The sequence below is a fragment of the Podarcis tiliguerta genome (genome assembly GCF_965153285.1).
Source record: "Podarcis tiliguerta genome assembly, chromosome: 4".
Taxonomy (NCBI): domain Eukaryota; kingdom Metazoa; phylum Chordata; class Lepidosauria; order Squamata; family Lacertidae; genus Podarcis; species Podarcis tiliguerta.
Genome location: NC_139537.1, coordinates 15,147,824 through 15,171,205, shown reverse-complemented (window position 1 = coordinate 15,171,205; position 23,382 = coordinate 15,147,824). Strand labels below are relative to the sequence as shown.

Genomic DNA, 23,382 nt, shown 5'->3' with positions numbered 1-23,382 from the left:
GAAGTTCTACCTTCAACTGAAAACGCATCCTTTATTCTCGCATGCACGAAGGACTATCATTCACTCACATGGGGAAAAGCAAAGAGCTGAACTTGCTGCAATGTTGTGGTGGTGCCAAAACCTGCCGAGTAACCCTGGTTCCTAGCTGCCCTGGCCTCTACGAACAAAGTGCACTGCAGTCATGTACAGAGAGTGCATAGGACTGCAGCCCCAGACCTTCCTAAAAGATATGTACAGAAGAGGTGTCAGTACCTATCACCCTTGAGCATCTACTGAGGGTCCACCAGTGCTGATGCCTGCTACAGATTGGGCCCACCCCCCTGCACATCCCAGTTGCTTCTACTTATCAGAGATCAACTGCAAGCTGTCCAACATTTTAAATTATCTGCAATCCTCCTAGGCATTTAAAGATAATTTGGATGATGGGAAGCTCACTACCGTTGCCCAATGGCACTGGTAAGCCCACTGTTGCTGGGGTGTGGGTGGGCATCACCAAATGTTGGGGGCATCAGACACAACTTGGGGGTGGGGGTCCACAAACCTGGATCTGACCCTGACCATGTACCTTCCCTCGCCATATAATGTGTCCCACATAATGATGGAACATTTTTCCTAACAAAAATTTAAATGTGACTTCGAAGGCTGCCATTCCAAACTTTCCCCTAGGATAAATTCTCCTGTTTAAGTAATCCCCCTGTGTGGGGTTTTTTATGCTATTAATTTCAGGAAAATATTTTTTCTGGCCTATAAATAACGACAGCCAATATTTCACCAAGACAGCATGCTCTTCTTATTCAATTTACAAAGGATATGCTGGACAAAGAACAAATCACAGGTTAGGTTGTTTGGTGAAAAGCACCTTGTTCCCTACTGATTCCTGATGCTTCCCTGAAGCTCAGACACTCAGTTATCTTGTTCCATGAAACAAGCTAATGGACTTCAGTTATGAAAACACCCATCGTTTGCTATACACCATGAACGCTCATCTATGAAACTGGCAGTGGAGTGGCCATAATTTTGGTGAGACTTTAAAACATCAAAAATAGCAGGGCGCAGAAAAGAGAGGGCGCTGCCTCTGATAAGAGTGGAGATTTCTATGAGCTGTGCACAATTTTTTATGGCATGATTTCAGACCACAGTCCTTTCAAACTGAGTATAATTCTGTAACTCTGCTGCTGATTTTTAAATACTAGTGGAAATCGATTTATTGCAATGATGTTACAACACTCCCACAAAGCACCTTAGCTCCGACCCCAGTCTATATTCAACTGCAAAGCGCATTAATCAATAATACCTGATCAACTCTCCTGTGTGTTTCGTCAAGACATGCAGCTTTTTCAAACTGTTTACTTTCATACATTACTCCTTTCTTCCACCTTGTATTGATCCCTGGCAAGTCTGAGCAGCCAGGAACCTCACAGCTTTCAAGGCTCCTTCGCTGGTGGTATCAGGGAAAGCGACAAGTATAGCTATGTTGTCAGGTAGGTTGGACTGGCACTAAGAAAGCATTCAGGGAATCAGAGAGCGGAACAGACCTCAAAGGTCCTCTAGTTCAACACCTGACAAGGCAGAAAATCTACTGCTACAACATCTCTGACAGGTGGTCATCCATCTACTGCTAAAAAGTGTCAAAAATAAAGGCAAGTCCACCCCCTTCTGGGACAGTCTGTTGCACTGTCTCACTCAGGGTATCGTGGACTGCTTGGATGTAGAGGAAAGGTGGGAGGAACCAGGTGGGAAACCACCAAAGAAAGATGGCACAGCCCAGGGCGTGGTGGTAGGACAATGAAGTGGGAGAAGATTGAGGGGAGGAGGTGTCTGAAGCTGAAGAGGCAACAGGACTTAGTGAGCTGGGAGAGTCCGTGGCAGAGAGAAGTCCAGAATCAGAGGCAGAAGCTGAAGCAGAAGATGGGGATGAGGGAGGCCAAGACACAGAGATGAGTCAGGCTAATGAAGAGTCACGGGTGTCTTCGGCTGCAACAAGATCTTATCTCTGCTTTTAACCCAGAACCAGAAGAGGCATGAAAAGGGTGGAGACAGGGTTGCACGCAGGCAAGGTCTCAGATGCTTGGGGAAAGCCCTGGTGAGGAGGTAGGGACTTTCAGTCTCTGCAACTGATTTTCATGGAGGAAGACCACTGGGAATGAGCTGCTCTGTTCATTAGGCCTGAGAATCAGTCAAGTCTGTGGAGACTGTGTTTTTGCTGATAAAGAGTTAGCTCCATCTTTGAACTGTGTGATTACTGACCAGCAGGGCTGCCAACATGGTAGTCTCCAATTGCTGTTGGACTATAATCCCAATCATCCCTTGTCATGCTGGCTGAAGCTGAAGCTGGATTGCAACAACCTATGGAGGGCTACACATTGGTTCCTCCTGGTCTAGCTGCTCATGTCATTATCAAGTTCTTCCTTCCATTAAGCCAAAATCCTCTTTCTTGCTATCTGAATCTTGTTTAAGGTCCTACCCTCTGGGGAAACCTGTATAACTCACATTAAATAGCTGACAGTGAGACAAATATTTGGCAGAAACTGAACTGAAACAGTAGGATAAAAACAGTGCTGACAGTAATGAATACAGATCGGAAGGGAAATCGCTGCCTTTCTACATCCCTAACATTCACAGAGGAGCATTTTTTAAAAACTGCATTTCTTTATTTTGGGGATTCATACCCAACCCTTCAATAAAATTCCCACGGCAGCCTAGTAAATTTCAGAACACTGAAAACATACACAAATATGCAAAAAATAAAAATAGCAAAATCAATAGCAGCGGCAAAAACAATAAGCCCAGCCAAAAGAAAACAGAACAGCATGCCAGAGACTAGCTCATTATTGGAATTATACAGAGAAACTGCTCCACCAGCTAAGCCGTGTACGGGGGCGGGGGGGGGGGGATCCACTTTGTTCCCACTATCACTGACTTGATGACAAGTAACATGTGAATTCTGGGATGTCACCAAAAACAACTGGCCTATGGTCCCTTCTCCTTTCTGCTATAAAGGAAAGAGATCAGGGGGAGATTGGCATTAGTTAACCTCCTCTGCAGCTGCCAAGAAACATGGACCACGGAGCTGGAGATTCACAATGGGGAAGTAGTAAATTTGTTCCTACCATTACTGTGGACCTTGGGCCATCTGCTACACAGAGGACATTTTTCTCCCTACCATCTTGGTGGCAAATACAATGGATGTTCCTGGCCTCAGCCGCCAGAAGCACCAGGTCTACAGAGGCCAACTTCTAAGGGCCAAGGTCCCTTTGCCCCCCCCCATAAAATATTTGAGGGGGCTGGGCCCCCAAAAGTTGATGGGCATTGCCATTCAAATGGTGTCCATGGTCCATCTGACCAGGGGTACCAACTTGAATAAAATATTGAGGGCAAGGCTTACCCCCCCCTCCCCAATATTTTATTCAAGTTCGCACCCCGGTCAGATCACAGGCTTCCATTCTTATAGTAGCCAAAGGGCTAGGCCTTGGAAACATAGTTGGGATTGGGAATATCCAACATTCCCATGAATATCCCTTCAGATGTTGGTAGACTAAAACTCCAACATCCCTGACCACTTGGCATGCTGGCTGGGCTGATGGGAGTCCAACAGCATCTGAGCAGAACCGGGTTCGCTACACCTAATCGAAACCTTGTTTTCAAGATTTAGATGATAGAAACTGTTCCTAAACGGACCTGTGGCATCAGAAGATCTGAGTTCTCGACTGTTCAGCCGGGCAAACAGGATTCTTTGAGGGAACAAGAAGTACATATGTTTTCTGCAGGCTCTTTCTTGTTGGGTATTTGTTTTAAAGAGCCATGCCATGTTTAGAAGGCCGGAAATGTAATGTGATAACACGCAGCCCATTACAAAGGAGCAGAACGTGGACGGACAAAAATCACTTCGTAAACATTTCTGATTTCGGGAAGAAGAAGAAAACCCGCTCAACTAAATATTATGGTTTCAAGTGGGAGATTAAGGGTGTGATTACTTGTGTGCGGTTTTAAAACATCCAAGCAGGAAACTACTTAGAACGGCGCGGGTTTCATTAAAAGGGGTGGGTGGGCATGAGCTCTCGTTTGTGCAACTGTGTTAATTAAAAATGGAAGTCATGCTCCAAATATGCACAGCGCCAGCCAAGGTGACTTTAGTTAGGCGAACAGCACCCTTTGACAACAGATACTAGTCTCTCGCAGTGCTAAGAAAGCTCTGAAGTCATTCACCTTGTAAATGCAAATTTTCCAAGTCCAAGACAAATACATCATTACCATACTGATGAAATTTAGAGCTATTTCCTCGCCTCGGTATATCAGCGGCGTGTAACTTCACCAACGGTTACAAGAAATGCAGGCAGGCAAGAAAAAAGGGGCGGTCATCAATGACACTACATGAAAGGACAATATAAGCCAATCTTCACATTCTGAAAAGGACCACCTACTCAGATGCATTTCCTCAATTAGGATGCAGTGACAGCCCACGGTTTGATATTAAGAGTACAAGGAATGGGGAGCCTCAGATCTACGTGCTTCTTCATCACCTTCCCTCTCTCAGCATGCAAGCGGAGATCAGAAGCTTCCCTTTTTACTTTGCAGCACAGTCGTACCTTGGTTTTCGAACGTCTTGCAACTCAAACGTTTTGGCTCCCGAATGTCGCAACCCGGAAGTGAGTGTTCCAGTTTGCAAATGCTCTTTGGAACCCGAATGTCCCATGCGTCTTCTGATTGAGTGCAAGAAGCTCCTGCAGCCAATCAGAAGCTGTGCCTTCGTTTTCGAACCTTGCCTGAAGTTGAACTGACTTCTAGAACGGACTCCATTCGAGATCCAAGGTACGACTGTACACCCATCTGCCTATTCATCCCTATACGGTGAACAATGGATTGCACAAACCATTGTTCTTCCCCCCCAAGTCAGGGCCCCAAAACACAGTATGGCTTGAGATAAACTAGGAGAAGGAATTTCTTATCTCCTTCTGCTACTCACAAAGGAGTATAAGGGCACATGTGAGTTTAAGATGTGCCACTGTTCGTTTCTGAAGGCACAAACCATAGTCTGCAGTTATGTCAACTGAGCCAACTAGGCTAGCTCAAAAGATGGCCTTCCACACATAGAAGAAGGTTAGACAAAGGGCTACAATACAGAAACATAATAACATAATAACATAAATAAAATAAAATAAAATAAATCCTTCCAGTAGCACCTTAGAGACCAACAAAGTTAGTTATTGGTATGAGCTTTCGTGTGCATGCAAACTTCTTCAGATACACTGAAATAGAAGTCACCAGACCCTTATATATAACAGAAACGTGTGAATAAAGTGAAGCTAACTCCGAATGTGCTGCTTATTGGTGCAATCTCTTTCACAAGCAGAAGCATGGGAAGTGATATTAGAACACTGTGTAAACATTTGCACAAGCTCTTAGAGAAGGCTACTAGCGGCTATTTTTTCTTCCTTTTCTAAGTCCTTTCATTTCCACACAAACAGCCATAGCTCCAAGCATGTTGCGTAAATCCCATAAATGCTCTTGGCATTAGCAGGTGGATCAACCTCTGCTCAGGTATTCCAGAGGGAACTGTATTTATTTTGGAGGGTTTTTTTTTTTTTAAGTACCTATGTATCCACGCATCTTCTAAGGAATAGAAAGAAACACATAGAGCTCCACTTCATCATCCACACTACAATAATATTAGCCTAAGGAACTGTAACTTGTCCACAGACACTCAATCTAACTTTGGTTCAGCTGCAGCTCAACAGAGAGTCCAAATATCAAATTTGTCTACCAAAAAAAACACACACACCCCTATGTATCAAGCTCATACATGGGGAACCAGCCACCCCTCAGATATGGTGAGATGATAACTCCCAGATTCAAGACAGAAGTACTGTTTTGGGGGGACAGGGGGTGGGCGGGTGTGGGGGATTCCCTGGTCCTGAATGGGGTAACTGTGCCCCTGAAGGACCAGGTGCACAGCCTGGGAGTCATTTTGGACTCACAGCTATCCATGGAGGCACAGGTTAATTCTGTGTCCAGGGCGGCTGTCTGCCAGCTCCATCTGGTACGCAGGCGAAGACCCTACCTGCCTGTCTGCAGACTGTCTCGCCAGAGTGGTGCATGCTCTAGTTATCTCCCGCTTGGACTACAGCAATGCGCTCTACATGGGGCTACCTTTGAAGGTGACCCGGAAACTGCAATTAATCCAGAATGCGGCAGCTAGACTGGTGACGGGGAGTGGCCGCTGGGACCACATAACACCGGTCCTGAGAGATCTGCATTGGCTCCCAGTACATTTCCGAGCACAATTCAAAGTGTTGGTGCTAACCGTTAAAGCCCTAAATGGCCTCGGTCCTGTATACCTGAAGGAGCGCCTCCACGCCCATCGTTCTGCCTGGACACTGAGATCCAGCGCCGAGGGCCTTCTGGTGGTTCCCTCATTGCGAGAAGTGAGGTTACAGGGAACCAGGCAGAGGGCCTTCTTGGTAGTGGCGCCCACCCTGTGGAACACCCTCCCTTCAGATGTGAAGGAAATAAGCAGCTATCCTATCTTTAAAAGACATCTGAAGGCAGCCCTGTTTAGGGAAGTTTTTAATACTTAATGCTGTACTGTTTTTAACACTTGATTGGGAGCCGCCCAGAATGGCTGGGGAAACTCAGCCAGATGGGCGGGGTATAAATAATAAATTATTATTATTATACTTTCTCTGTGTGTGCATCTGTCTGTATCTCTCTCTCTCTCTCTCCCTCTCTCTCTCTCTCTCTGTGTTTGTGTGTGTGTGTGTGTGTGTGTGTGTGTGAGAGAGAGAGAGAGAGAGAGAGAGAGAGAGAGAGAGAGAGAGAGAGAGCTTCCTATCTTCAAGGGCAGAAAGACATTTTTTCCAACTGTTGCTCATAAAACGATTCCTAATGCATTCATATCCTCAAGAGACGGGGGTTAATGTATTGAGTCTGACTTCGACTAGCTGAAACTTCAGATCGTTCCAGCTCTAAGACTCTAGGATACTATTTCCTAATCATGCTCGTTAACATTCAAAAAGTGGCCTTTTTAAGTTCAGAGACCAGGGTCTTCAAATCAATAATTTAAAACGTCAAAGTGAGCACTTGGGTACTTCACTCGGCCGCCCGACAGAGTCTGGTGACAGAATGCAAGCAAGCTGTAGAATTTTAAGTCCTTGTCAAACGCTGAAGTCTAAATAACTCAATACAATGTGATGTGCCCACAAAAGTGACAGGGACTCCATATGTCCTAAATCTCCATGTGTCCTAAATCCACAGCGTATTCTTTTGCTCTTTTCTTTTCCAAAGGCTGAGCGCATTCTGAGCATATTCCTAGCCGTCTTAACTACACTGCCAAATGCACGGCCCTGTGAGCTACGTATGTAACATGTAAATAAAGAGACACCAGTAATTTTTTTGTTGCTATCTTGCCTTTTATATGCCTTTTGTCTCTGTCCATTGAGTTTTCTTGGCAGGGATACTGGAGTGGCTTGCCGGTTTCTGCTCCTAGACAGCATCTTAAAAAGCAGAGACATCACCTTGCCAACAAAGGTCCATATAGTTAAAGCTATGGTTTTCCCAGTAGTGATGTATGGAAGTGAGAGCTGGACCATAAAGAAGGCTGATCGCCGAAAAATTGATGCTTTTGAATTCTGGTGCTGGAGGAGACTCTTGAGAGTCCCATGGACTGCAAGATCAAATCTGTCCATTCTTAAGGAAATCAGCCCTGAGTGCTCACTGGAAGGACAGATCCTGAAGCTGAGGCTCCAATACTTTGGCCACCTCATGAGAAGAGAAGACTCCCTGGAAAAGACCCTGATGTTGGGAAAGATGGAGGGCACAAGGAGAAGGGGACGACAGAGGACGAAATGGTTGGACAGTGTTCTCGAAGCTACCAGCACGAGTTTGACCAAACTGCGGGAGGCAGTGGAAGACAGGAGTGCCTGGCGTGCTCTGGTCCATGGGGTCACGAAGAGGCGGACAGGACTAAACAGCAACAACAACAAACATCTTGCCTCTTCAGAATATGCTGCATGGGCTCAAATGTGCATATTCCCTTCAAAAAAATTCTTTTGCATCACATCCACAATTGCTTTTCATTTCCACATGCCACAAAAATGCTTGCAAGCTTGTTCCCTGGTTTGGGAGACTTATCTGATTCAGCAAATATGCTGTGGAACAGAAAAGCGCGGATATTTTCAGCGTTCATGCATAAAAGGAAGTATCACAGGAAAATCTAGAAACTGCCCTAGACTACCAGGAAACAAGTTTAGATGATTTTAGCAAAAGACACCCCACAACACACTGACCAGGAAACAAGCCTCTCCAAGATGCACAAAATATAGTAAAGGAAAAGGACAGAGTGACATGGCAAGTAGGACTGAGGAAGATTTGATTCAGTTCACATTTAAAGGCCAATCTACCCAACTTGAACTTTCTGAAATAATTTGTGAACTGAAAAAACCCAGTCATCTTCCAAAATTCACACTTCTCCAAAATTTGCACTGCGGTTCTTCAGACATGCAATGTGTGCAAAACTCCGTAAGGTAAAGTGTGCTTAGAAATGCATCTGCTGCTCTCACCACCAAAGGAACACAAGTGAACAACACAAGCAACGCTGACACCAAACTCTACATAAATTAAGCAAAATAGAAACATCGCCACCCGACCCCACCCCCATCCATCTTCCCTCCCTCTACCCCCCTTTCTTTCCCCCCTTTTTTTTCTCCCCCTAATGTCTCAACAAGGGACGCGGGTGGCGCTGTGGGTAAAAGCCTCAGCGCCTAGGGCTTGCCGATCGAAAGGTCGGTGGTTTGAATCCCCGTGGCGGGGTGCGCTCCCGTTGTTCAGTCCCAGCGCCTGCCAACCTAGCAGTTCGAAAGCACTCCCGGGTGCAAGTAGATAAATAGGGACCGCTTACCAGCGGGAAGGTAAACGCCGTTCCGTGTGCGGCTCTGGCTCGCCAGAGCAGCGATGTCACGCTGGCCACGTGACCCGGAAGTGTCTCCGGACAGCGCTGGCCCCCGGCCTCTTAAGTGAGATGGGCGCACAACCCTAGAGTCTGTCAAGGCTGGCCTGTACGGGCAGGGGTACCTTTACCTTTTTTAATGTCTCAACAAATGAAACTGATTTGTAAAAATGTTACATGGAAAAACACACACGAGGCATTACACTTACTTCTGTAAAACAAGAAAATCCTTAATAAAATATTAAAACAAGAAATGCATCTGCTGGTGAAAATAGTGTGTAAAACTGTACTATATCAGCAAAAGATGCTTTGCAAAAGTATGTATATTGGCCAAAGCTGTGTACAAAAATGTGTGCACCTTGCACTAAAATGCTGGTGAATCTTCACAAGACTTTTAAAAAGAAAAGTCATCGTGAACTGATGTAGAAATGTAAGAGAACTAAACTTAAGGCGAAAAACTGAGAAACGCCGCAATTGACAGATTCACCCATCTTTAATCACAAGACATGATATTGTTACGCTACAATGGTGGTTTCAGACTTGTCCCTGAATAGGTTTCTTTGTGAAAAGAGGCGAATGCCTTCAGTCAGAAGCAAGAACCTCAGGACAGGAGAAGACTACTTCAAATTGTGATGATCAAGTCCCCAATGTAAGTTGGCACAGCCTCAGTAGAATGGCCACTCTTCAGGTGCCCAGAGTCAATGCCTGCTTCATCTACTGGGCAGCTCCCCACAGACTCACTCCTTCATAGGTGGGAATATGTTGGATGGAATCTCTACTGCAGTTGTAGTTGTGGTTGTCACTGCAACAATCACCGGCTCCTGCAGAGACCAGTTCTTTCTTTCATCCCACCCCAATTTCCGCTGGCTGCAGCGCAATTCGTTCAGCCCGAGGAAAGTGTCTATAGATGCCAGTTCACCAGCAGTACCAACACCACTCCTGCCCCGGCTGTGTTTAATTCTGACCAGGTCAGGTGCGTTGTGGGGTAGGGTCAGCATCAGAAATTCGCCAGGCGCATTTTGCACCTGGCTATCAGCCGCTTTAGAGGGATGCGGGTGGCACTGTGGGTTAAACCACAGAGCCTAGGACTTGCCGATCAGAAGGTTGGCGGTTCGAATCCCCACAACGGGATGAGCTCCCGTTGCTCAGTCCCTGCTCCTGCCAACCTAGCAGTTCGAAAGCACGTCAAAGTGCAAGTAGATAAATAGGTACCACTCCAGTGGGAAGGTAAATGCTGTTTCCATGTGCTGCTCTGGTTCGCCAGAAGTGGCTTAATCATGCTGGCCACATGACTCGGAAGCTGTACGCCGGCTCCCTCGGCCAATAAAGCGAGATGAGTGCCGCAACCCCAGAGTCAACCACGACTGGACCTAATGGTCAGGGGTCCCCTTTGCCTTTTTATCGGCAACCAAGTGAAGATGCCAGGGTGCCAGGGTGGCGCCTGACGTCTCCACCATTTGGAAGTGCATGCCTGGGGCTCCTTGGATCTTGACTGTTTTCGCACGCTAGCAACACATCCCGTAGAATTCTATCCGTTATATTTTATCTGCACAATCAAAATTAATTTCAGGAGCCAAAAAGTCATATTGAAACTGTTATGTACTGAGTTGAATAGGATCCAAAATGCAGCAGTCTGATTGGTCCTAGAATAATAGGATCCAGAATGCAGCACTCTGATTGGTTCGCAGGAGCCACCCAATCCAGCTCCAGGTGGAAGTGAATCCGCAACCTGATTGGCCTACAGGAGAATCCCGGAATTAGCCAATCACGTGTGTAAATAATGTATATAAAGCAGACATTCTGAGGGAACTTCCATTCCTCGCTACTATGAGCTGAATAAAGAGCAGGAAATCCACACTCGACTCCGAGTATATTTCAGAAACATATGACTTTTGAGCCGTCTGGCCCCAAAACGGCAACTAGTCATTCCGTTTTGGCAACTGGTTTAAGGAACCATTTGGTGCTTAGCTTATATATCTTGAGTTTCGTACGGTGTGCACTTAGCCACACTTAGGATGGGCTGTCTAACACTGCACATATTCCGGGCATACAGCAGGCTTGGCAATATTCAGCCTACAAAGCCCAGAACACATCCCCTCCAGCTTTGTATATTGGTCCACCAGGGACTTGAGATGCCTTCTGGTTCAAAAGTCTGCCTGGGCCTGCAAAATCTGCAGTGCAGCAAAAGCGGCTGTTCTCCAAAGACCTGCCAGGTTTGCAATGCAAGCTGGTAGGCTGTGCTTCTGGTACAGAAATGTATATATATATATTCAGCCTCCATGACAACTTTAAACTTTACACAGACGTGGATATATATTAAAAGCCTCCACCGCAGTAGCATTCCTGCCTTACAGAAGCTGACGCTTGTGTCACACAAGAGTAACTACTATGGGCATAATACATTTCTATATGTCATTTTCTAAAAAGGAAGCCTGAAACAGCTTTTGGCATTCGAAAGCTGGAAGCTTTATGAACGGAATTTCAATAAAGCCAAGGCGGCTGCAAAAAAACCCTCCATTTTGCACCTGTCCCATGAATTTATGTCCAAATGATATTGTAGTATTATCTGTGCTTTCTACGCCTCAGAGACAATGACTTTATTTTATTAAATGAACTGGGAGATATATTGCTCGTCTAAAAGAAAAATGTTTATAAAGGAACCTCAAGGAGCCTTCCTATGCAGGAGGCAGAAAGCTACTGCTTGCTTATCAACAGCCTTTGCCAAGAGGCCATCACGGAAGTAAGTTTTGAGAACAAATGCTGACACAGCGGGTTTTATGTCTGGGCTGGTTCAGATCTGGAAGCTTAAGAAATACAGTCCGTTCATGGTGAAGGGTATGTGTGGACAGCCATTTGCCTTGAGGCCATCTCAGATGAAAATTGTGCCATGTATGTATGTATATGTATGTATGTATGTATGTATGTGTGCATGGATAGATAGATAGATAGATGATAGATAGATAGATAGATAGATAGATAGATAGATAGATAGATAGAGATAGATGATAGATAGATAGATAGATAGATAGATAGATAGAGAGAGAGAGAGACAGACAGACAGACAGACAGACAGACAGACAGACAGACAGACAGACAGGACTCCTCTCTGACATTGTTCCCCCCCCCCATAGAGCAATTTATTATTATTACTATCTTACTTATTTGCTGTATTTATACATACATTCCCTATAATAATTCCCTAAAATCTTTTGATAAAGTGTGGTATGTAAATGGAAATCATAATCATAATCCCATTTCCAGTTGTTTAGTTGAGGGTGAATGTGGTGGGATCATGGCCCCAGGACTTTTTTTCTTTTTTTCTATTTTATTTATGATTTTCAGTTTTATACATTTCAATAATTTTACAATCATTTTGACATTTCAGAATTTGACTTCCTCCCCCTCCCTTTCTGCAGTTCCTTATATTTATTTTTCATACTTCTGCATATCCAAATTAATTTAATTTGCTCATTTATTCATCTGCTTCAAATATATGCTCTTAAAAAAAACTGCAGGTTATTACAATAATCCTGCCAATTTTCTTATCTGTTAACAATTTCTTTGCAAATATTCCATAAGCCATTCCCAGGACATTTTTTTTCCAGAGCGTGAGCTATGGCATCAGTGGCAGAAGTACTAAAGAAACCAAAGTCTCTGCCCAGAAGCCAAGGCCAGAGGCAGATGGGCCACAGAGCTCCATCACAGAGACCGCGTCTTGTGATGGAACTATCTATCGCATGATCGGCCCTGCCATGCCTCAGTCCTCCAACAGGTATATGTCCAATGCCTGCGGCCAAATCCTACCTACATCTGGAACCAATAAAGTTGTGGCCACATTTTTTGAATACCAGAACGTTGTCTTTTCCAGTTTATTCACCTTCTCACAACGGGCCTTGCTCCCGGGAGTGAGACTGCAATGTGTTTCGCAAGCTGAACTGACACAGTCGGTGGTAAGCACCACTAAATTGAGTAGCCCTTACTCCTAAGAAACTGTGCATAGGATTGCAATCAAGCTTCCCACAGGCATCTGGTTGGCCACTGTGAGAACAGGATGCTGGACTAGGTGGGCCACTGGCCTGAACTATGTTCTTCTGCTGTGCCTTATGTTCTTATGTTGACCTTACTAAATTGCTATGGTGATATGCAGTGCTTAGGGATGTAGGGGTGTGTGTGTGTGTGTGTGTGTGTGTGTGTGTTGGTGTTGACCTTTAAAGCCCTAAACGGCCTCGGCCCAGTATACCTGAAGAAGCATCTCCACCCCCATCGTTCTGCCCGGGCACTGAGGGCCTTCTGGCGGTTCCCTCATTGCGAGAAGCAAAGCTACAGGGAACCAGGCAGAGGGCCTTGTCGGCAGTGGCGCCCGCCCTGTGGAATGCCCTCCCATCAGATGTCAAACTACCTGACATTTAGAAGACATCTGAAGGCAGCCCTGTTCAGGGAAGTTTTTAATGTGTGACATTTTAATGTATTTTCAATCTTTGTTGGAAGCCGCCCAGAGTGGCTGGGGAAAACCAGCCAGATGGGTGGGGTACAAATAATAAATTTATTATTATTATTATTATTATTATTATTATTATTATTATTATTATTATTATTACGACGACTACTAATACCACTTGTTACCCAGTTGGAGAACAGCCTTTACCAAAGGTGTCATGGACTTTGAAAACACCCAAACTCAGAACGCAAGGGAGAAACGTGTTAAGAGGAAGGCACGCTTGGCAAATCTACACTGTGATCAACTCCCACCCGGGAAACAATGTCCCCACTGTGGAAGGACGTCTGGGTCCAGAATTGGCCTCCACAGTCACTTACGGACTCATTGTTAAAACCGTATTTATGGAAGACAATCTTACTCGGCTATGAGTGATCGCAGAAGAAGAAGAAGAAGAAGGAGGAGGTGGTATAATGAATAAACAGTGCTACCTGCATTTTCCAACTCTCCTTAGGGGCTATGAATGTAGGATGGTCATTATGAGCTCCTTCGCAAGTTATTGCTACACCACTGCTAATAATTCCACGTGAACCCTAGCTGCAAGTTCTGTGTTTTGCAAGACACTGTTCTATCAACCTCACCAATTAAATCTAAGAAGTATTAAAGCTAGCATTGGGGGGGGGGGGATTAGGACAGCCACCAAACTATGCACTTCCTTTCAGAATAGGCTCACCTAAACATGGCATTACAACTTTCTAGGAAAAATGCAAAAATCCACCAAGCCTTTGGCTAGCTATCAGATATATAGACAACTCTTTGCGTCCTGTTAAATAAAGGTTCTGCAAATCCTCAGTAGCCCAATTGACTCCTTTCAAGGTACTCTATCGTTCAGTATATATATCACAAAACAGTGCAAGACTTAATGCAGAGAGAAGACAAACCCTCTTTCATAATCTTTACACAAGCATTGACTTGCTTGGTTGCAACTCAAGATTCACAGCATAACCCAAAGTGCCAACGCTTCCATAAACAAACCCAAGCTTTCCACAGTGGCTCCAACTGCAGCCAGCTCTGGACTCAAAGCAAACTGCACAGATTAATTGCCAAAGTTAAGACTCCTCTCCCCCTGCCACCCTCTCTGGTGATGAGAATACAAAGCATTCATCTGCCCTCGCCTCCGAGCTTTCTTCTTCTTCTTCCAAAGCCCCAACTTATTGGAACGATTATAGCAAGAAAGCATCTATGCAACTCTATGCAAAAATGTTCCGTATCCAAGGAAACTGTAATGGTGAAATTAGAGAGTGCTACGTTTGCCGTAACTCCTAAATCACCACCGAGAATTTCCAAAGCTTTTGGACCATTTATTAGTGCGAAAACTGTCAATGCCACTGACGCCGTGATAGCTTAAACATGCTGCAAACCCAGGAAAAGGGGGTGGTGATAGCAGAATTGCTAACAAGGTACCTTTCAAGAAAGGATGCTATTGTTTGGTGTGTAGAAGCACACACCCCCAGTACGCGCCTTAGCATCTTGTTACGGAGTTAACGGCAGGAAATAACACACAGCAGATGCATACATGAAACTGTTGTCGCCATTCTTTATAGCGTTACCCCCCCCCATTTAAAAAAAACAAGAGAATGTGTCTTTTCGTTTCCAGAAACAGTTACAACACCCAAGCAAGCGGCAAAAGAGCATAATGATACGTTTCAGTTTGCCCACAGCTCACAAAGGGCAGGTGTACCAGGACAATTTAACTCAAGGAAAACGGTGTTGGGTCTGTTGGTTTTTACACTCTCTTTAGTGCTTTGGACCAGCCAAATGCAAGTTTTGCGCTTTCCATATATATATATATATATATATATATATATATATATATACATACACACACATACATACATACTTTGGCACTGTCACTAGTCCCCAGGTGGCCTCAGGAGCCGATTGCCTTTTTCCAACTCCAGATCATTCGCCAGGTATGGACGCTTTTGGACAGAGATGACTTGCCATGGTACTCCATGCTCCACAGGGGCTCTCCTAGAAGACAACTCGGGAACTTCAACCAGCCCAAAATGCAACGGCCAGATTCTTAGCAGGGGTTTCCTTCAGAACTCACGTAACCTGCATTCTAAAACAGCTACACTGGCCGCCAGTTCGTTTCTAGGCCTGATTTAATGTGCTCTCAATGGTGTTTAAAGCCCTGAAAGACTTAGGTCCCCAAGTATCTGAAATACCAACTCCTTCCCTACAGAACAGACCCTCCCAGGTGCTAGGATCAGCAGAAGGGACCCTTTTCGTAGCTCCAGCTCACTCAGGCCGGCCCACACACAAGGCAGGGTGAAGCAGCCGCCTCAGATGGCCTAAGCCCCCGACGCGATGTCAGCATCAGCGACAATTTCATCGAAATTATTGGGAGATCTCATGGAACGTGAGAGATCTTGCCAGAAATTGATGCTCCCCTGCACCTCCCTCAAAAGTTTTTTGGGAGAGTGGGAGTTAGCCCAGAAGAGGGCATTTTCTGTGTCAGCCCTTAAGTTGTGGAATTCAAGTTATTCATTTATAATAAGAATAAGAATAAGCATTTTATTAAAATTATTCTATTCCATTCTATCCCAGTGTTATGAAAGGAACTCCAGATCTGGTGCACCGCTCCATTTTATATCAGCAAACTTTGCTTTCTTGGTGCAAAGTTCTTGTTCCAGATTAGCAAATGTTCAGCTTCAACAACTCTGCCCAGATGTCGACCCCCCCCCCCCCGCAATCCGCTAATCTCTTCCCTGCTGTTGCAAACTGCTATTCATCTAACACACACCTCAGTCCTTTGTTGTTCCAACAGGTTTCTTTATCCACTCAAGCTTTGCAACTCACCTTGACACCATCCTTGCTGATCTTCCCGTACTTATCTACTTTGTCAGATTTCAGGATCTCCTTAATCTTTTTTCTTGAAGACTGTACATTGTATACCTCTCTACATAGCATCTCTACACAGCAAATTTTATCGGAACTTTGGATTTGTAAGATAGGAATTTACCCAGCTCATCTCTCGTAATATGTGAGCAGGTTGCTTGAGGTCCAGTAATATGACCCATCCCACACAGTCCCTCACCCTTTCTCTTAAGGCTAAAACTACACATTACAGGGAGGTTTTTTTTTTACCGGTTTGATTCGAAGGTTTTGGTTGGATGGTTAAAAAAAGCAACGCCAGCCTGGACAACTTGGAAGCCAAAACAGAAGCAGTATCATAAAGGAAAGCATCAATAATGGAGAAAATTAACATAACCCTTTCCTTCCCAGCATTCAAATACCTCAGGGGCTATCGCTGTGGGTTAAACCACAGAGCCTAGGGCTTGCCGATCAGAAGGTCGGCGGTTTGAATCCCCACAACGGGGTTGCTCAGTCCCTGCTCCTGCAACCTAGCAGTTCGAAAGCACGTCAAAGTGCAAGTAGATAAATAGGTATCACTCCGGCGAGAAGGTAAACGGCGTTTCCGTGTGCTGCTCTGGTTCAACAGAAGCGGCTTAGTCATGCTGGCCACATGACCCAGAAGCTGTCTGTGGACAAACGTTGGCTCCCTCGGCCAATAAAGCGAGATGAGTGTGCAACCCCCGAGTCGGCCACGACTGGGCCTAATGGTGAGGGGTCCCTTTACCTTTACCTATCACATGGAAGTGGGAACAAGCTTGTTTTCTTCCACTCTGGAGGGCAGGACTTGAACCAATGGTTTCAAGTTACCAGAAAGGAGATTCCGACTCAACATCAGGGAGAACTTTCTGGCAGCAAAAGCTGTTTGACAGTGGAAGGATCTCCCTCGGCAGGTGGTAGATTCTCCTTCCTTGGAGGTTTCTAAGCAGATGTTGGATGACCATCTGTCATGGATGCTTGAGCTGAGATTCCTGCATTGCAGGGGGCTAGACTACATGACTCCAAGGGGCCCCTTCCAACTCTACAGCTGTATGATTTTTATGCTTCCGTGATTTATCTAGCTCATAATCATCCCCAATCTGCTTTTATTAGCATATGGTAAGGAGAAGGTGAGACCCGTTATCAGGTGAGTAATATTTACTATTTGTGTATCTTGTTTTTCAGTAAAAAGTAGGCACTCCCCAAAAGGGCAGATAATTGCGCTGGGCTTAAAAATAATTTTAAAAAAGAACTAAGGAGGGGGGAAAGCATAAAATTGTAGGCTCATAAGTACATGGCTCACTTTAGAAAAAGGTAACCACTTAATCAAAAACAAAAATGTGTTTATTTGTAGATGCACATCTTCACTGTTAGTACAGTGGTACCTTGGGTTACAGATGATTCAGGTTACAGATGCTTCAGGTTACAGACTCCGCTAACCCAGAAATACTTCCCGGGGTTAAGAACTTTGCTTCAGGATGAGAACAGAAATTGTGCTCCGGCAGTGCGGCAGCAGCAGGAGGCCCCCATTAGCTAAAGTGGTATCTCAGGTTAAGAACAGTGTCAGGTTAAGAACGGACCTCCAGAACAAATTAAGTTCTTACCCCGAGGTACCACTGTATTTTTAAATGCAAGACAAAACGCACAGTGCAAAGGATGATGTTCCCACAGTCCTCCTTGGAATGCTCTTGAGCAGATGACAGGTGAACTATGTTGGCATATCTGGACACTGTGGACAATGTGCACCCCAAGTCTTGTTGATCTGTTTAAAACTAAATGAAGTTGTCAATATGGACTACATAGCAGGGATAAAAACCTATATGCCTCTGGGTCTTATTGAACTCAAAACTCCCCACAACTCTAGGTAGCATGGCCAGTGAGTGGTTAGAGCTGATGGGAGCCTCTAGGGCAGGGGTGGGCAACCTAAGACCCGTGGGCCGGATGCAGCCCAATCACCTTCTCAATCCGGCCCGCGGACAGTCTGGGATTCAGCGTCAGTAGAATGTGTCCTTTTATTTAAAATGCATCTCTGGGTTATTTGTGGGGCCTGCCTGGCATTTTTACATGAGTAGAATGTGTGCTTTTATTTAAAATGCATCTCTGGGTTATTTATGGGGCGTAGGAATTCGTTCATTTCCCCCCAAAAAATATAGTCTGGCTCCCCACATGGTCTGAGGGACAGTTGACCAGCCCACGGCTGAAAAAGGTTGCTGACCCCTGCTCTAGTCACAAGTTCCCCATCCTTGCACTACAGAAATGCCAACAGCGAAATTATTGCAGACAGAAGGAAAGACAAGCCTTGGCCTAAGGATGATGGACTACATTAATAAAAGAAAGATGGAAACTATTTGTATCTGAATGTGCCCCCTCCGAGTTTTAAGAAACCAGAGGGAAGGAAACAGGATACCCCAAAAGTAATCCAAAAGACCACTTACTTTTTATTGTTACTTCATGTGATTGTGATATGTGGCTGCCTAATTAGTGGATTCATTTGTCTAAAAACAGACACTCATACAAAATATTGGCAGGACCTGAAGATGCCTGTGATTAAACTTGAGACCTTTCGCATGAGAAATATGTGATCATCATGTTCCTGAGTACAAGAACGTTCCCAAATGCTACACTGGCATTTGACATGCACTCAAAAATTACACCAGACCAACAACCCATCTTTCCAGGTCAGCCTAACATACAGTGGTCAAGATGAAGCCCAAGAGGCATATGCTGCAGATACCTGACCAAGTCCGGTTTGCATAGTCTCAGGCAGGCAGCAGAAACAGACCCCCATGAGCCACCAAAGAGGCTGTGAGCTGCATTCGGGTCAGCATGTCACAAGTTGCTCACGCCTGGTAAGTGTAGAGTTCACGGCCTACCATGGCATGTTATCAACAGCACCCCTGCAATTTTGCCACTGTGCAACTGGGCTGTTGAAATCAGTTCCAAGAAGTAACTGATAAATGCTAAGAATTGCTGAAACATACATTTAAGAAGGTGGACAGAATGGGAGAAAGCTTTCTGAGTTCCACTGACTTATACAGAGTGTGAAGGTTAAGCTAAAATACAGAAAGTCCGGGCGAAGCAGGACTAAGCTTGCAACTTCCAGGTAAGAGCAGGACAAACCAACCGGGAAGATGGGGAACTGAGTTCAGGGCTGAGAATAGGTTTAAAGAAAGAGGCAGCACTTGCCTCAGATCTGCAGAAATAGTTTCTGAAAGGCACGGATAGTTCTGCCAGCCCATTTCACTTCAACACAGAATCTTCTTTTAAGTAAAGTTTGGTAGCAACTGGGTTTTGCTTGGCAAACTTCTTTTCTTAGTCCTCCTCTCTTGTCTCCCAATTCCATGAAAGGAAAACAGAGAAAAGGGCCCGGGGAATTACCTATTCACCGGGGTGTTCTTAAAATTCAATCATTATTCTTGCATAACTTGGGAGAGAAACGTTTACTCAACTGAAAATTTGCAGGAGCAAGGGGGGAACCCACTGGGTTGTATTCAACTAGCTATATTACTCAGAGTAAACCCATTGAAATAGACCCACATTAGTAATGGCTATTAACTTCAGTGAGTTTACTCTGAAGTAAACATTAGTTGAATACAACCCGTAGTCTCATGGAAGGGGCACAGGAAGATCATCTCAGGCAGCTATTGTGTACAGTGGTACCTCGGGTTACAGACACTTCAGGTTACAGACTCCGCTAACCCAGAAATATTACCTCGTGTTAAGAACTTTGCTTCAGGATGAGAACATAAATCGCACGACGGCAGCGGGAGGCCCCATTAGCTACAGTGGTACCTCAGGTTAAGAACAGTTTCAGGTTAAGAATGGACCTCTGGAACAAATTAAGTTCTTAACCCGAGGTACCACTGAACTTAAAAAATAATAATGGCTTACGAAGAGTTTGGCCTTTTGCATTTCTGTTAAATTCTGCAGGAGAAAGTGGAGTCTATTTATGGCACAAAAAAGTGGTTTTGCAGGCTCTGGAAATCACAACAGTCCTGGTCTCCCTTCCCCCTCAGTTCTGCATGGGCATCTTAAACCAACACACCATGCAGCCCCTTCATTCTCATGCTAATGCTCTTCAAACAAGAGAGCCCTGTATTCTCTCTCATTTGGGCAGTAAGCCTGTCTTTAGAATCACTTTTCCTTGTCATTTTAAGCCACAGAGAAAACATGATCTGTTCATTTATTTGGAAGGGTAAGGGGGGGGGGGATAAGTGGGGAGCGATCCAGTGTCTTGGGGAGAGAGAGCAGCCACAAAGCTACGAGCAATTTTCCATGGAGCTTGCTGCATTGCTGGGGAGCGATGGGAACGGGAACTGTAGTTCATCAACACCTGGAGGGCCCAAGGTTTCCCACACCCGACATATTACGTCAGTGGGATGATGCCACAAACTTGAGAAGGAAGAAGAATCATAGAATTATAGAGTTGGAAGAGACCACAAGGGCCATCGAGTCCAACCCCCTGCCAAGCAGGAAACACCATCAGAGCACTCCTGACATATGGTTGTCAAGCCTCTGCTTAAAGACCTCCAAAGAAGGAGACTCCACCACACTCCTTGGCAGCAAATTCCACTGTCAAACAGCTCTGTCAGGAAATTCTACCTAATGTTTAGGTGGAATCTTCTTTCTTGTAGTTTGGATCCATTGCTCCATGTCTGCTTCTCTGGAGCAGCAGAAAACAACCTTTCTCCCTCCTCTATGTGACATCCTTTTATATATTTGAACATGGCTATCATATCACCCCTTAACCTCAGTACTCCAGGTGAGGTCTGACCAGAGCAGAATACAGTGGCACTATTACTTCCCTTGATCTAGATGCTATACTCCTATTGATGCAGCCCAGAAGAAGACAGCAGTTTAAGGTTTCTGATATTAATGCATTGATAAATCCCTAGCCAACCTTCAAAACTCTTTTGTCACGTTCTGCCCCAGAAGAGAATGTATTAAAAAAGAAACCTCCTAGTTTTTCTGCACACATTCTTAACAACTGTGACATTGAAGACATGCGTGCCCTTCAGAGGGGATTTTCTTTCCCCTCGCACCTTGGATTTTGAAAGCACCGCAGATGAGAGCTTTCCCCCTAATCACTGGGCTTTTGGTAGACTTTCCACTTATTTAAAGCCTGCATATAGGCAAGGCTGGAAGCAAAGTCGGATTAGGAAAAGGAGGCTGTTCAGCTGGATTTCCTCCTGATCATCTTAAAGGAGGTGATTTGAAAAGGGGTGCCTTTCCACATGGCACGGTTAAGCAAATTCAAAGAGCAAATGGAGCCCCTCTATCCCCAAAATAGTTCAGAGCAGCATTTCGGATGTGGTCATACGTATGTTCCAAAAGAACGACACTTCTCAAAGTGCTTGGGCAAAATTCAGCAAAACTGAAGAACATAGGAAGCTTCCTCACACAAAGTCAGATCATTGGTTCATCCAGGGCAATAATGTCTACACTGACTGGCAGCAGCTCCCAAGTATCTCTTCCAGCCAAACCAGGAAGACTGAACCTGGGACCTCAGACATTCAAAAGATAATAATAATAATAATAATAATAATAATAATAATAATAATAATAATTTATTTATACCCCACCCATCTGGCTGGGTTTTCCCAGCCACTCTGGGCAGCTTCCAACAAAGTATTAAAATACAGTGGTCTGTTAAACATTAAAAGCTTCCCTAAACAGGACTGCCTTCAGGTGTCTTCAAAAAGTCTGGTAGTTGTTGTTCTCTTTGACACCTGGCGGGAGGGCGTTGCACAGGGCGGGTGCCAGTACTGAGAAGGCCCTCTGTCTGGTTCCCTGTAACCTCACTTCTCGCAATGAGGGAACTGCTAGAAGGCCCTCAGTGCTGGAACTTGGTGTCCAGGCAGAATGATAGGGGTGGAGACGCTCCTTCAGGTATACTGTGCTTGATAGGGCTAGGCGATATATTGATATATATCACCCAGAACCGGTTTGAAGTCCATCTTGTGATATTGGTTTCATAATTTCTGACCTGGCAATATGTCATGGTGTGTGTGCTATGCAAAAATCACAATGTGGGGAAAACCCTGAAGCCAGCCAATGCCTCTACATAGCTCCATCCTGATTTCAAACATCGTGATGTTTGATTCCCAAAAATGAACAGTTGCATATTTCTGCATTGCAAGGGGCTGTACTACTATATAATCCTCAGGATGCCTTCCAACTCTACAATTCGATGATATATGAGTATATTGCGATGTTTAGCTATATCACAATGTTGAAAACCAGATACAGTGGTACCTCGGGTTACATACGCTTCAGGTTATAGACTCCGCTAATCCAAAAATAGTACCTCGGGTTAAGAACTTTGCTTCAGGATGAGAACAGAAATCGTGCTCCGGTGGTGTGGCAGCAGCGGGAGGCCCCATTAGCTAAAGTGGTGCTTCAGGTTAAGAACAGTTTCAGGTTAAGAACGGACCTTCAGAACGAATTAAGTACACAACCCGAGGTACCACTGTATCGCCAACCCTGCTGCTCAACCACTGAACTTCAGCCCTTCCTGCGTGCCAACAGCCCAGCACCCAATGTCTGCAAATTTGAGAGGCAACATCTTGGTGCATGCTCACCGGTAAATGTGGGCAGACACAAAGTGTGCGTGTCATCCTCCCCACCGACACAGCAACACCTCCCGCAAATTCAATGAACTTGAGTGTGGGGGTGTCTGATCCACCCACCCACCCTTTAGTTTCTGGTCACCACCATGAAGTTCCGTCTTGAAAGAGCAAAGAATGAGTGCGTAGGAAAGGGCAAGAAGGTTGCGAACCTAGTGAAATTTTTCCTAAGTGAGCGCCATGACAATGCAAGACCAAATGAATATCTGTGAATGTCTGGTTTAGCATAAAGAGATTTATTCTGCCCTTTCCACCACCCAGCTCGCCTGCTGTAGCAGATAAAACACCTTTCCCCTTTTTTCTTCTGACACTGGAGGGGAAACTGCAAAATACACCAGTCTCCCCTTTGATTGTTGTGGCCTATATTACTTCCTTAAAAAACGAATGCATTTTACACACATCCCAGGATGTGCTACTATACACAAAGCCTTAATTAGCTGTTATGAACGAGGGACAACTACACAAAGACGTCTCCCAGTGCT

At 45.0% G+C, this 23,382-nt stretch overlaps 1 protein-coding gene across 1 annotated transcript in view; it reads right to left on the bottom strand.

Annotated features, from left to right (window-relative positions):
• Window positions 1–23,382, bottom strand: part of FAT3 (FAT atypical cadherin 3) — a 462,771-nt gene that overhangs the window by 351,306 nt on the left and 88,083 nt on the right. The window lies entirely within an intron of this gene.